Source organism: Pleurodeles waltl, chromosome 1_2 (genome assembly GCF_031143425.1).
Source record: "Pleurodeles waltl isolate 20211129_DDA chromosome 1_2, aPleWal1.hap1.20221129, whole genome shotgun sequence".
Classification (NCBI taxonomy): domain Eukaryota; kingdom Metazoa; phylum Chordata; class Amphibia; order Caudata; family Salamandridae; genus Pleurodeles; species Pleurodeles waltl.
Window position 1 is genome coordinate 640161968 of NC_090437.1, and position 13924 is coordinate 640175891.

The window sequence follows — 13924 nt, forward strand, 5'->3', positions numbered from 1 at the left end:
GTTCCTTCAGCGGTGGACGTCCGCCAGGGGCTGCGCAGTCCATGCGCGCTCTCCTCGTGCCTCACGTGGCACTTGTGTCCATTTCTCGCCGTTGCATCTTGGCTGGGACAGCTGCAGTCTTCTCCTTCCCTTTTCAGCATTGTCCGCGTCGCTTCCTTCTTCTGCGCCGTTTCCGTCCTCTGCGCCATTTCCCTCCGCGGGCGTGCTGTTGGTCTTGTGCAGTCACCCACTGGGGTGTTGCTGTAGACTTTCTTTCAACAAAGCTGGTTTTTCCACTTTCAAATAGAAGAGGGTGCAGTACCGACTTTGGCCACTGGATGCCACTAGTGCACTTCTTTTCCAGTTTGAAAGCCAGTCTTTCCTCCTACCTGCCTCGTTTGTTTTGCAGCAGACGCCGTGAAGCCATGCTGAGGAGCCATACTGTGGAGTTCTTCAGGCTGGTGGGGGCTTTGGCTGGTGTCCAGAGCTGCAGGTAAGTGCCATTTTCCTACTTCTGCACTTTTCTTTCTTTTCTTTTTTTTTTTTTAAATGTTCCTTTTCGTGCTCAGCCTCGTTTACAGAGGCAGGCAGACAGTATGAGGTTCAGTGGGAGGGGTGGGGCTCCGGCACTTTAATTCTTCACTGGTGCGTGTCAGCACCTGTCCCCTTCCACGCCTTTTGAAGTTTGGGGGGCTGTGCACCACCATTTCTCTACTTTGGTGCGTGTCTGCACCAGTACTTCACTTTGTTTAGGTGCATGTTTGCACCTCGTATTTCAAATTGTTTTCGGTGCGTGTCTGCACCGATGCTTTATTTCACGCGTTTTCCTTTTTTTTTTTATAAGGGGAGGGTGCGGCGCTTGGAAATTGTGTTGTACTTGGTGCGTGTGTGCACCATGGCATTTCGGTCCATGCGGCAGCTGGGGGGCGGCGCTGGCCCTTTTCTTTCTTTAGTGCGGTGCCCTCGCACTTTCCTCCTTTTGCGGCCACAGCAGGCCGTGTCACGGTCTTTTCAGCCTTATTGCAGGGAGGTGGGGGCGGCCCTGGGCATTTCCTTATTTTGTGCGCAACAGCACCATTACATGAAAGAAAAGGGGAAAACGTCCCGTTGCATTTTCTTTATGCATTCTTTTGGTGCGTAGCAGCACCATATTCCTTCTTATACGCGGCCGCAGCAGCTTGGCACACGCTGCGGACCGCATTACCTTCTTGGGGGCAGGGGCGGCCGGCCCCGGCCATTGCCTGGTGCTCTTTTTTTTTTCACACTTCACGGCGCGCTTCCCTGGACACGGGGGGGGCAGCCTTGAGCATCGGTTTGTTCCCTGGTGTGCCATAACACTATTGAGGCTCTGTTACAGCGGCTTTTATTAACGCTGCGGGGCATTTCTATGAAGTTCTCCCTCGCGCAGCAGGCTGACCTCATTAAAGTCTGTGGTGGGCTGGCACTATGGCCCTCATTTCAACTCTGGCGGTCTCTGACCGCCAGGGCGGAGGGCAGCGGAAGCACCGCCAACAGGCTGGCGGTGCTTCCTGGGCTATTCTGACCGCGGCGGTAAAGCCGCGGTCAGAAAAGGGGAACCAGCGGTTTCCCGCCGGTTTTCCCCTGGCCCAGGGAATCCTCCATGGCGGCGCAGCACCGCCATGGGGATTCCGACCCCCTTCCCGCCAGCCTGTTTCTGGCGGTTTTCACTGCCAGAACCAGGATGGCGGGAACGGGTGTCGTGGGGCCCCTGGGGGCCCCTGCACTGCCCATGCCACTGGCATGGGCAGTGCAGGGGCCCCCTAACAGGGCCCCATACAGCTTTTCACTGTCTGCTTTGCAGACAGTGAAAATCGCTACGGGTGCCACTGCACCCGTCGCACCCCTGCAGCTCCACCGGCTCCATTCGGAGCCGGCTTCCTCATTGCAGGGGCTTTTCCGCTGGACCAGCGGGCGGCCTTTTGGCGGTCGCCCGCCTGCCCAGCGGGAAAGTTGGAATGGCCGCCGCGGTCTTTTGACCGCGGGGCGGTCATTCGGCGGTAACCGCATGGCGGGCGGCGACCGCCGCCCGCCGCGGTCAGAATGACCGCCTATGTGTCTCGCCGCACGCTCCTCTGCTTCTCCTTCCAGGGCGTTGCCACATGGAGCTTCGCCAGCTCTCACTCACACCGGGCAGCTTCTACTGGTACGGCGGCACACTCCCTCACCTTGCGAGACAAGGAAAACACTTCTCCCTCTCCGCAGCACCTTGACTTTACCACGCTGCAGGGACGAAATGCTGCGTAGTATCTCGTGGTGGTCGTAGCAGACCACGGAATGCGGTGTGGCAGTCAGCATCCTGGTGCCACATGGTGCTGCAGCGGGACATGGGGGCACGCGTGGGCAACCACCCTTGTCACCAATGTTGTGTTGGGGCCCTAGGCCCCCATGCTACTAAAATAAGACGACACAGACACAGCTTCTTGCTGGGTGTAACTGGCCCCGGGCACATGCGCCCGGCCCTTTTTATTGCCAGGGTCACCTGACCGGTGATGCCTGTGTTGGGTGGGTGTGGGGTGTATGTGGGAGGCCAGCCCTCAGCAGAGAGGCTGGCCAAACACTAGAACGTGTCCAGCAGGACACTACAATCTCTATCCATTGTTTACTCTTGGAAGCAGAAAGTGAATTCTGGAATCCAGATGCAATAGCAGTTGTCAGTGGATTGCAGACTCATTGGGCGCTTCTCTGGTTGTGGGTCATTATTTGAAAATAAACTTGTTACCTGTTTTCAACAGTCGACTCTCGTAATTTGGATGTTTACGGCTGCGACCCCGACTACAGCTGCATTGTGTAAAAATTGAATATGTCTGCCCTTCGATGTTTTTCCCACCATTTACAAAAGCAGTTTTTATCGCTAGGAGATCTTTGCCTGCAATTGTGTAGTTCCATATTCTTTCACTCAGTTTCTGAAAATGTTGGACATCTTGGCGCCCGCTCATGTTCTACCTGGATAGACCAACCTATTTCAATCTGCAGCAGCATCATCATAGAGCTCAGTATTGTGTTGTTCCTTCTGATTCACCAAGTGACATCACTTAAAGAGACTAATAGCTTTGTTCTGTGTATCACTGTGTCACAAGGGTGCGACGCTTACGCAGGCCTGAGTCGATGAACATTTGTGGAGGACTGTATCAGCAAATCATAGAGGCTAGGCAGGTGGAAGCTCTAGACACTGGGAGGGAAGTGAAGAGTGGAAAGTCTGTGCCAAACATAAGTTTTTTGTCGATTTGTTGAAAGAGTCTGGTGTTGAGAATTCAGCTGGTCAGATAGCATACCACCAAAAATAGATTGCAAAGGGAGCACCATGGTTTCAAGAAATTATCTCTGAACAGAGGTTGAGGCTACTGTCGTGATATATGGGACACAAATTCACTAACTTCAACAATGCTTGTCAGATTAACCCAGCATCCATGATGTTGTTTTATGAATAAAGTTTTTTATTTTTTTCATATTGGTCAGGAAAAGAGTATCCATTTATGTAGAAACTATATTTTAGCCAGTGCTGACAAATGGCAACTTTATAAAAAGGGTGACGTAGTTAGTGTGATTTGCATTTCACATTATGTCCTCCTTTTTAGGGCTCAAGATTTTGGATAATTCTCTAGAAGATCACAGCACTGTGTATTTTCCATCCTAAGAGTCAGTTAAAACTTGCATGTGAGAACTCCAAACCCATTCTTGTGACAGGACTACATCATGTGTGGCTGGGTGGCGCTATTTTTTCCCATACACTCTAGTGGTGTTTTGCCACCTATGTGCACAGTGTTAGGAGAGGCACCTGATTTGCCAGTGCAGGTTTTGGACTTTCACGTTCTCCATACCAAAATATTGTGAAAATTCACTTTTTCTACAAACTGACGATTCATGTGCTCAATTCATATAAAAGACTCAAAGCCTGTCGCATCATTCTCAGGTTGCAATGCAGTTGCTCTTTCCGGACAGAATGCTTTTGAGCTGCAACACATATATTGATCACTAAAAGCAAAGGTGTGACTGGTTATATACACAGACACAGTGGTGCATATTTACAAGCCTTGTGCTGCAGGGCAGTGCAGTAAGTCACATTGCTGTGGTGCTCTGCACCACAGCAAAAGGGCAAAAACGCACCATACTTACAAGATATGGAGCATTTTTGTCCTTTCCCTCTTCGCTGGTGCACAAATTGCTGCCTAGCTCCAATGCAGGCACCCTTGCACCAAGGGTGTCTGTGTTGTCAGCAGAATTGTTTTTTTTTGCAGGATGGGAACCTGCCGGCATAAAAACAATCCAGAGAGGCATTTTCCTCTTTCTTTGTGTGCTGCAGGAAAGAGGAAGTAACAAGGAGAAATAAAGCTATGTCTCCTCCTTGCACCTGCCCTAGGGAGATGTTCAGTTTTGACACATTCCCAGGTTTACAGAATCTTGAAAATCTGGGAATGCGTAAAAAATCCCTGGATGTTGCACGGTAACACCCACCTCAACAGCCATGGTATGCCTCCCTGATGCAGTGTAAGGCAACACAGTGCCTTGAAAGGCCTCAATACCATGAAAAGCCAAGCAAAGTAGCTTTGCGTATCCTTGTAGATATACGTCTGCACTAGCGGAGCCAGTGCATCACAAAAAGTGATGCATGGGCAGTGCATGGGACTTGTAAATATGCTCCTTAACGGACTATGGCGGTCATTCTGACCCTGGCGGTCAAAGACCGCCAGGGCGGAGGACCGCGGGAGCACCGCCGACAGGCCGGCGGTGCTCCAATGGGGATTCCGACCGCGGCGGTAAAGCCGCGGTCGGACCGGCACCACTGGCGGGCTCCCGCCAGTGTACCGCCGCCCCATTGAATCCTCCAAGGCGGCGCAGCTTGCTGCGCCGCCGAGGGGATTCCGACCCCCCTACCGCCATCCAGATCCCGGCGGTCCGACCGCCGGGATCCGGATGGCGGTAGGGGGGGTCGCGGGGCCCCTGGGGGCCCCTGCAGTGCCCATGCCACTGGCATGGGCATTGCAGGGGCCCCCGTAAGAGGGCCCCTACATGTATTTCACTGTCTGCTGCGCAGACAGTGAAATACGCGACGGGTGCAACTGCACCCGTCGCACAGCTTCCACTCCGCCGGCTCGATTCCGAGCCGGCTTCATCGTGGAAGCCTCTTTCCCGCTGGGCTGGCGGGCGGTCTGAAGGCGACCGCCCGCCAGCCCAGCGGGAAAGTCAGAATTACCGCTGCGGTCTTTCGACCGCGGAACGGTAACCTGACGGCGGGACTTTGGCGGGCGGCCTCCGCCGCCCGCCAAGGTCAGAATGAGGGCCTATATTTGCAAAGCCTGTGAGTTTGCAAATCACAGGTTTTGTGACAGCAAACACTTTGAGACATCAGGCCAGTAGTTTGGTATACAATTCTTTATTGGAATTGTGAGGTAGAATTTGTTTACACATTAAACAACAAAATTAGCTGTTTTTGAACCCCACAATAATGCTTGCTTTGAAACTTGTGTACCATGTTGGACTTTCTTTGTATTCAGCTGGATGGAAATTAATTGACTTTTTGTCTGACCTATGCAGGTAATGTTTCTACCATGTAACAGGTTTGAATTTATACAATTTCTGTCCCAAACCATATTCCCTGTTTCTGTTTGCAAAAAGCTCTACTTTCTTCCAATCAAATACCTCACTCGCTTTTAACTTTAAATCCTACCTCTACTCCTTTTAGATTTACTGATTTTGTCCATAGATGGAACTTCAGTCCTCTTTTAGTGTACAGCAGGGTCAAATTATCTCTAGTGTGTGAGTTGCTTCTTCTGTTTTTGTTGCCCCCTCCTAACCGTCCTTAGCCCTCACACACTAAGGGCCTGATTCTAACTTTGGAGGACGGTGTTAAACCGTCCCAAAAGTGGCGGATATACCACCTACCGTATTACGAGTCCATTATATCCTATGGAACTCGTAATACGTTAGGTGGTATATCCGCCACTTTTGGGACGGTTTAACACCGTCCTCCAAAGTTAGAATCAGGCCCTAATTGTCTCTCATCTCGGTCAACTGGTGCATGCCTTTAGATATATTTCCTGCTTTCCATGCACAGCTCTTATGTTGCCCACAAATTTCCATTTCGCCTTCCTTATTTTTCATCCCCCATCCGACTGCTTCTGTTTCACCTTTCATGCAAGCTTTCATTCGGAATTGGTTATTGACATAAAATATTTCTTCGTAGTTGAACATAAAATGTTACATTTGCAAAAAACATTTAATTTAAGCTACCTACAGTCAAGTGCAAACCCTAGGAGCCAAAGTGAACTAGAGAAACAAACGTTTTAAATTCACAGGTCATTCCTTACATTTGAAGGAATGAAACATACTCTTCCTAAAATATATTTCCATTAGCAAAGTACTTTTCCATTTTAGGCACAAATCACTACTATTTGTAAACATCAGAACACACAAACAACAAATTACGTACTTGCCTCATTATGATTTTCCCCATATAGTGCACCAAAGCAGAAATACATTAACAAAACTAACAGCACTACACCTACATATTAAAGGCAAGACATATTGGGGCACATTTAAAAAAAAAGTGGTGCTGCATCCAATGCAGCGCCACTTTTCTTTTGCCCTTGAGAGCCCCCCTAATGCCACCTTGTGTGCGCCCTATTGAAGATACGGTGCACCGTGGCGATATTTAGGGAGCTAGCTTTAACATTTTTTATGCTAGTTTGGTGCTTTTGGCCCATTGAAACCAATGGTGTGCTCCCTTTTAGCCCCTGCTCTGAGCAGGCATTAAAAGTAGCAGCAAAAATCAAGCATTTGCAAGGCAACGGGTCTCGTATTGCAACGACTTAGAGCTATTACCATTGTAAACTCCTAACTGGACTTTTCTTGCCACATTAAATGTAAAACACAGCGCAATCGCGCTGCGAAATAAAGAGAACAAGAAGTCAAGAACCCATACGGAATACATGGAGCCTCGTATGTTTTCAGTAGTTTACTGGTGCTCTCAAGAAGGGCTAAACACAGGAAAAGGCATGGCATATGCATGCCTTTCACGAATGAAAACAAGCACATTTGAAAAGGCCCACGAACCAATGAAAGTGACTGACGTAACATGGGCATGGTTAAAATCCCCCTAAAGAGAGATTAGAAGAGGGACGGAGCGCTTTGTGCTCGTCCCTAATGACGCGGTGGAATCTCTTGGATTCCACTGTGCCATTTTTGTGGTCCCCTAAATGGGGGAATGCCCCCTTTGCATACATTATGCAAGGTTCATGCATAATGTGGTGCTAAGGGTTACAAAGTGGTGCAATACATGCATTGCGTCACTTTGTAAATATTGCACGGCGATTTTTTAAACCTAACGTCACTTTAGTGTAAAATAAATGATGCTAATGTTGCGCTAGAGCTTCTTAAATCTGGGTCATTATTTTTACCAGTGTTTGTTTCCTATGTCATAGTAATTCCACTGTACGTTTTATGTTTTGGCTCAGGAAGAACCTCCTAAACTGCAGATTGATTGTTCATAAGAACTCCCTACAACGTGGGCAGAACATCGATTAATCTCTGTGCAGTCTTACCTTTGTGGGTCTCACCATGCAGAACACCGACAACAGTTTCCCTCACGATTCTGACTACCTACTCTCATAAGGGACTTTAAAACCATCAACGAGTCCTCTTAATCCAAGTCCTCTGACACTGTGAATAACCTGTCTTGTGGGCCACTGACTCAGAAATATGTCTGCATCTGATACACACCGGAATGGATCTGATAAATGTATAGATGTTATCTTTGTCCTTGCGTTTGCCATTTCCTTTGTCAGTTGCTTAATTTTGCATCCCGACCCATGAAAGTGTACAAGGCACTAAATTATGTTTGGTGTGAGTGCAATTTGTCAGCATGTATATACCATTTGAATCACTGTTTGTAAACTTTAACTATGACAGAATTAAAAAAATAAATACCATGCTTGAACAAATATGGAATATGGAGCAACGTTTCATTACAATATTGAGTTACGGAAAACATAGACATGCTTTTGGGCACCTAAACCAAGATCTACCTCTCATCACCAGAATTTCCCTTGATTTGTAAAAGGATCAGGACCCATCGGGTTTCACCATCTTTTTCTAGCAGACCGTACCTGCTGCAGTGATATAGATAAAATTGTAAACTGTACATTAGCTCAAGCCTGGCACTGGTTTGAATGGCACATATGTGACTTCTACAAAACAATAAGTAAAAATCAATTTTGTGCTCGCATTGGCTGCACTTCAATAGGTGTAAAGATATGATTGTTATTGGTGTAAAGGTGTGTTTCTTAGGAATTCAGGAATAATTCCATAAGCACTGTATAGTTCTGCATGTGTAATTATAATGCTAAGCTACATTTGAATTGAAAGTTATATGTTTGTTTCTTTGCAATGCATATATTTTCCGCTCATAGGAGTGCCTTATGCTACGTATCGTGACCCTCCTCCTTGTCAAATTATTGGATTTATGAGCTCAAGAGGCCCTTTTGTGATGCCCTTGCTCTCGGACATTCAACCACGTACAGATACAAAGTATAGTTATAAAGTAGAGGTGTCAGTGCAAATAACTGTGAATCGAGCTTTTGAAGTACTCATAGTTAAAACCACTTGCAGCTGTTTAGCAAATCACAATATAATTCAGAGTTTGTGTGTGTTTGCCAATATTTTGGGTGTGCTTTGCCATTTCCTCAATTTTGTACCATTTTTAGTCAAAAGAAGGTAAACACTGCTTTATAAAAAAAAAAGTTAATATTATATATGCCATTTGTTTGAAATGGGGTCTTTGGTTGGCAGTCAGGTTACCCCTGTCCGAGCAAGGACCCTCACTCTAGTCAGGGCAAAGGAGAAACACACATGGTTAATCCCCACTCACCCCCTTGGTGGCTTGGCACGAGCAGGAAGGCTTAACCCAGGAGCAATGTGTAAATTATTTTTACCAAATAATACAGTGAAAAAACTACAAAATGGACACCAAACCAGCCCTGAAAAATAGGAGATATTTATCTAAATCAAACAAGACCAAAACAACCAAAATCCAACATACACAAGTCAAGATAAGAATTTTCAAAGGAATAAGAGCCTTACTCCATAGAAAACAATTGAAATGTTGACTTTACACAAAGTTCCTGGTTTGTGATACAAATGAAGCCGCACGGGCGAGCGTGCATCGGAAAAGTCAGCGATACGTTGATTCCTTACTCGCAAGTGAGGCCGTGCGTCGTTTCTTCTCCGGTCAGGTCGGCGATGGGTCGTTTTTCTCCCCCACAACAGAGCGATGTGTCGATTTTCAGACAGGGCGCCTCAGATCCATGCAGATTCATGATGACTTTGACAAGGGACGATGAGTGAGAAATCGAGTCGATAGTGTTAGAAAACCTCGCTGCGTGGGGTTTGCGTTGTTATCAGCAGCCGCAAGTGGGTGTTGCATCGTTTCTCCAGCTGCGATGCATCGATCTCCCAGCCATGATGCAGGTGGAGCGTTGGTTTCAGCCGCAAAGCAGGTGGCACATCGTTTATCAGCCACATTGCAGATGAAGCGTTGAATATTTCTCTGCACGGTGTTCTGTGCGTGGATTTCTGCTCTTGTTCTGCCAACTTCAATTTCAAGGGGCCCAGGGACTGGATAGGGCACGACTTGGCAGGGCAGGAGTCTCAGCAAAGTGTCCAGGTGTTGGCAGAGGATGTCGTTGATGGCCCTGAGACTTTAAAACAGGAGGCAAGCTCCAGTCAAGCCCTTGGAGATTTTTCTTCAAGCAGGAATGCACAACAAACTCCAGTCTTTGTTTTCTTCACAGGCAGAAACAGCAACTGCAGATAGCCCAGCAAAGCACAGTCACACGCAGGGGCAGCACTTCTCCTCAGGTCTTCTCCTTGGCAGAGGTTCCTCTTGGTTCCACAAGTGATCTAAAGTCTGGGGTTTAGGGTCCACTACTTATACCCCTTTCTGCCTTTGAAGTAGGCAAACTTCAAAGGAAAGTCTCTGTTGTTCACAAGATCCTGCTTTGACCAGGCCAGTCCCCAGACACACACCTGGGGGATGGAGACTGCATTGTGTGAGGGCAGGCAAGCCCCTTCAGGTGGAAGTGACTACTCCTCCCTCCACTCTAGCTGAGATGGCTTATCAGGATATGCAGTCTACTCCCCAGTTTCCTTTTGTGTCACTGTCTAGAGGCAATTCACAACAGCCCAACTGTCAGTCTGACCGATACAGGGAATCCACAAACAGGCAGAGTCACAGAATGGTTTAAGAACGAAAATGCCTACCTTCTAAAAGTGGCATTTTCAAACTAATAGATTAAAAACTAACTTCACTAAAATACATTTTTAAATTGTGAGTTCAGAGACACTAAACTCCAAATTTATATCTGCTCTCAAAGGGAATCTCCACTTTAAAAATATATAAAGACAGCACCCATGTTAACCTATGAGAGAGATAGGCCTTGCAACAGTGAAAACCGAATTTGGCAGTATTTCACTATTAGGACATGTAAAACACATCAGTACATGTCCCACCTTTAACATACACTGCACCCTGCCCATGGGACTATCTAGGGCCTACCTTAGGAGTGCCTTACATGTATAAAAAGGGAAGGTTTAGGCCTGGTGAGTGGGTACACTTCCCAGGTCAGATTGGCAGGTTAAAACTGCACACACAGACACTGCAGTGACAGGTCTGAGCCATGTTTACAGGGCTACTAATGTGGGTGGCACAACCAGTGCTGCAGACCACTAGGAGCATTTGATTTACAGGCCCTGGATACCTCTAGTTCACTTTACTAGGGACTTACTATTAAATCCAATATGCCAATCATGGAAAAGCCAATTACACCTACACTTTAGAGAGGAGCACTTGCACTTTAACACTGGTCAGCAGTGGTAATGTGCCCAGAGTACCAATAATAGCAAAAACAGAGTCTAGCACACAATCAAAACATGGGAAGCAGAGGCCAAAAAAGACAGGGGAGACCACGCCGAGGATGCCAGGTCTAACACGATTCTCCCCCACCTGAAACTGGGAGAACTACACTACCTCATGGAAGTTCTCATTACTAAGGTGGAAAAATCTTAACAGACCATCAGCATTGGGCATTCGGTTTCAGGGCGGTGTTCCACCGTAAAGTCACATCCCCTATAGGGAAATGGACCACCTCAACAGTTTTGGATTCTCACCCCTCATCTGCATTAACCATCTGAGGGGCCTGTGGCCAATCTGAACCTGGAAGTGAGTCCCAAACAAGTAGAGTCTTAGCTTCTTTAGCACCCAGACCACAGCAAAAGCTTCACACTCAATAGCACTCCACCTACGTTCCTGAGGAAATAACCTCCTACTAATGAAGGCTAAAGGCTAGTCTAGGCCCTCTTAATTTAGCTGTGATGACACTGCTCCTACATCATGCTCTGAAGCCTCAGTCTACACAACAAATTCTTATTGAGAAATCAGGTGCCTTCAGCAGGGGAGCCATGCACATGGCTGACTTCAGGGCATCATAAGCTGTCTCGCAAGCCTCAGTCCAGATCACCTTTCTGGGCTGGTTCTTAGGGGTTAAGTCAGTCAAAGGAGCAACAATAGTGCCATACCCCTTGACAAACCTCCTATAGTATCCTGTGAGACCTTAAAAGGCTGTCACCTCAGTCTGGGGCTTGGGAGGCTCCCAAGCCAGAATGGTGTCAATCTTTGGCTGTAGGGGTGCCACCTGCCCACTCCCCACCTGGTGTCACAGCTGTTGCTCTGGGGTCAGCAAGGGAGAGAAGTTCACACCACCCAGAGACCCATACTTCTCTTAGGCAGACAGGAGATCAGTAAAAGGCTCACTCTCTTCCTCCACCCCATCATCCATTGCAAAGAGCATTGGCCTCTCAAGATGAGGCTTGAGGTGATTGACATGTAGGGCCCTCAAAGGGTTCCTGGGAGTCCGATAGGTTCACCTGATAGGTGACATCATTCTTGCACTCCACTATCTCAAATGGCCCAGTCTACTTATCTTGAGAGCCCTAGGCTCCACTTGGGCCATCACCCAAACTTTTTCACCAGGCTGGAACTCAATTAGAGTGGCATTCAGGTCATACAAGCGCTTCATATCTTCCTGGCTTCCTTCCAGGTTCTTTTGGGCAAGCATCCTGAAGCGAGCTGTGTGGGTCCTAAAAGCCAGCATGTAACTGAATACATCCTGGGGGGCTTATTGGAGGCCCTCTCCAAACCTTCCCTAATTAGACTCAAAGGTCCCCTAACAGGGCGGCCATACAGTAACTCAAAAGGGCTGAATCCAAGACCCTTTTGAGGCACCTCGCTGTAGGCGAACAGAAGGCATGGCAAGAGGACACCCCACTTCTGCCTCTAGGGCTCTGATGATGCCTTTCAAGGTGCAGTTGATTCTCTCAACCAGACCATTACTTTGGGGGTGGTAAGGAGTGGTGAACCTATATGTTACCCCACAGGCCTTCCACAGAGACTTTATAGATGTTGATATGAAATTGACACCCCTATCAGATACCACCTCCTTGGGGAATCCAATGTGGGTAAAAATCCCCATCAAAGCACATCTCACCACAGGGGAAGTGATTGGTCTCAAAGGAATGGCATCTGGGTACCGGGTGGCATGGTCTACCAGACCAGGATGAACCTGTTTCCCATGACTGTCTTGGTATCCAGAGGCCCCAAAGTGTCAATATTGACCCTTTCAAAGGGGGTGCTGATCACAGGAAATGGTTGAAGGGGAGCCTTACATTTCCCCCCACACTTGCCACTTGCCTGACAAGTTTGGCAAGACCTACAGTGTGCATCTGAGTGCCTGAACATTGGTGGCCAGTAGAAGTGGGTGACAAGCCGTTTTAGGGTATTTTCCTGCCCCAAATGACCAGCTAAAGGCACATCATGAGCCAGACCTAGTAGGAAGGGTTTGAAGTACTGGCGTACCACCAGCACATGGGCTGACCCGGGCTCAGCAACCTTAGGCTCACTATATAGGAGGCCATCCTCCCAATAGATCAAGTGTGATCCAAACTCTTTGCCAGATACCTGGTCTGCAGCCTGCTTCTGCAAATGCTCCAGAGTAGGGCATGGCTTCTGTGCCTCAAAGAATGCCTTTTTGGTGGGTCCTGCCTCCTGCTGCCACTGAGTCAGACCAGGGACCTCCCCCAGCTGAGACACCTGTTCCCCTGTAGGCTCCAGGGCTTCTCCCTTAGGTTCAGACTCCTCCTGGACATAGGAACTTCTTGAGTGGGTTTCCTTCAACCCTTGCCCTTCCTCCTTCTGTCCCGGTCTGCACGTCTCTTGCCACTGTAGGCTGCAGTATCGGAAGGATGCCTATTTTTTTACTGGTTCTGGATTGGCCAAGATAAGGGCGACCCCTTCCAGTAGCCATGGTGCCGCTGACTAGAAAACGCCAGGGCAGACCGTACCCTAGAAAAGGGAAAAAAACTCTACCACAGGAACTCCTGAAAAAGAGGATATAACAATGTAAAAAAGGCAAAAATAGAAGTTAAATACGCTGGAAAAAATAGGAAGAAGCGAGTCGGGTAAACTGGAGAAAGGAGCGAGGATCACCACCAAGACGGAAGTATTCGTCATATAAGGAAAGGGAACTGCAGTGCTTATATACTATCAGGCAGGAAGTGACAAACAGAAAGAATATTGCTATTTTAGAAATGTCACTTTTGGAAAGTGAGCATTTCTCTGCACTTAAATCTTTCTGTGCCTTACAATCCACGTCTAGGTTTAGTTGACAGCTCCTTGTGCATTCACTTAGACACACCCCAAACACAGGAAACTCAGCCTCACTTGCATACATCTGCATTTTGAATGGGTCTTCCTGGGCTGGGAGGGTGGAGGGCCTGCTCTCACACAAAGGACTGCCATACCCCCTACTGGGACCCTGACAGACAGGATTGAATTGAAAAGGGACCTGGTGCACTTCCAAGCCACTCTTTGAAGTCT

The 13924-nt window shown here is 47.9% G+C and overlaps 1 long non-coding RNA gene across 1 annotated transcript; it reads left to right on the top strand.

The window, feature by feature from the left end:
* Nucleotides 1–338: 338 nt before the first annotated feature.
* Nucleotides 339–7937, top strand: LOC138295755 (uncharacterized). Its single transcript, XR_011203681.1, has 2 exons — nt 339–472; nt 7452–7937. It is a non-coding gene; the product is annotated as an uncharacterized lncRNA (long non-coding RNA).
* The last annotated feature ends 5987 nt before the right edge of the window (nt 7938–13924 follow it).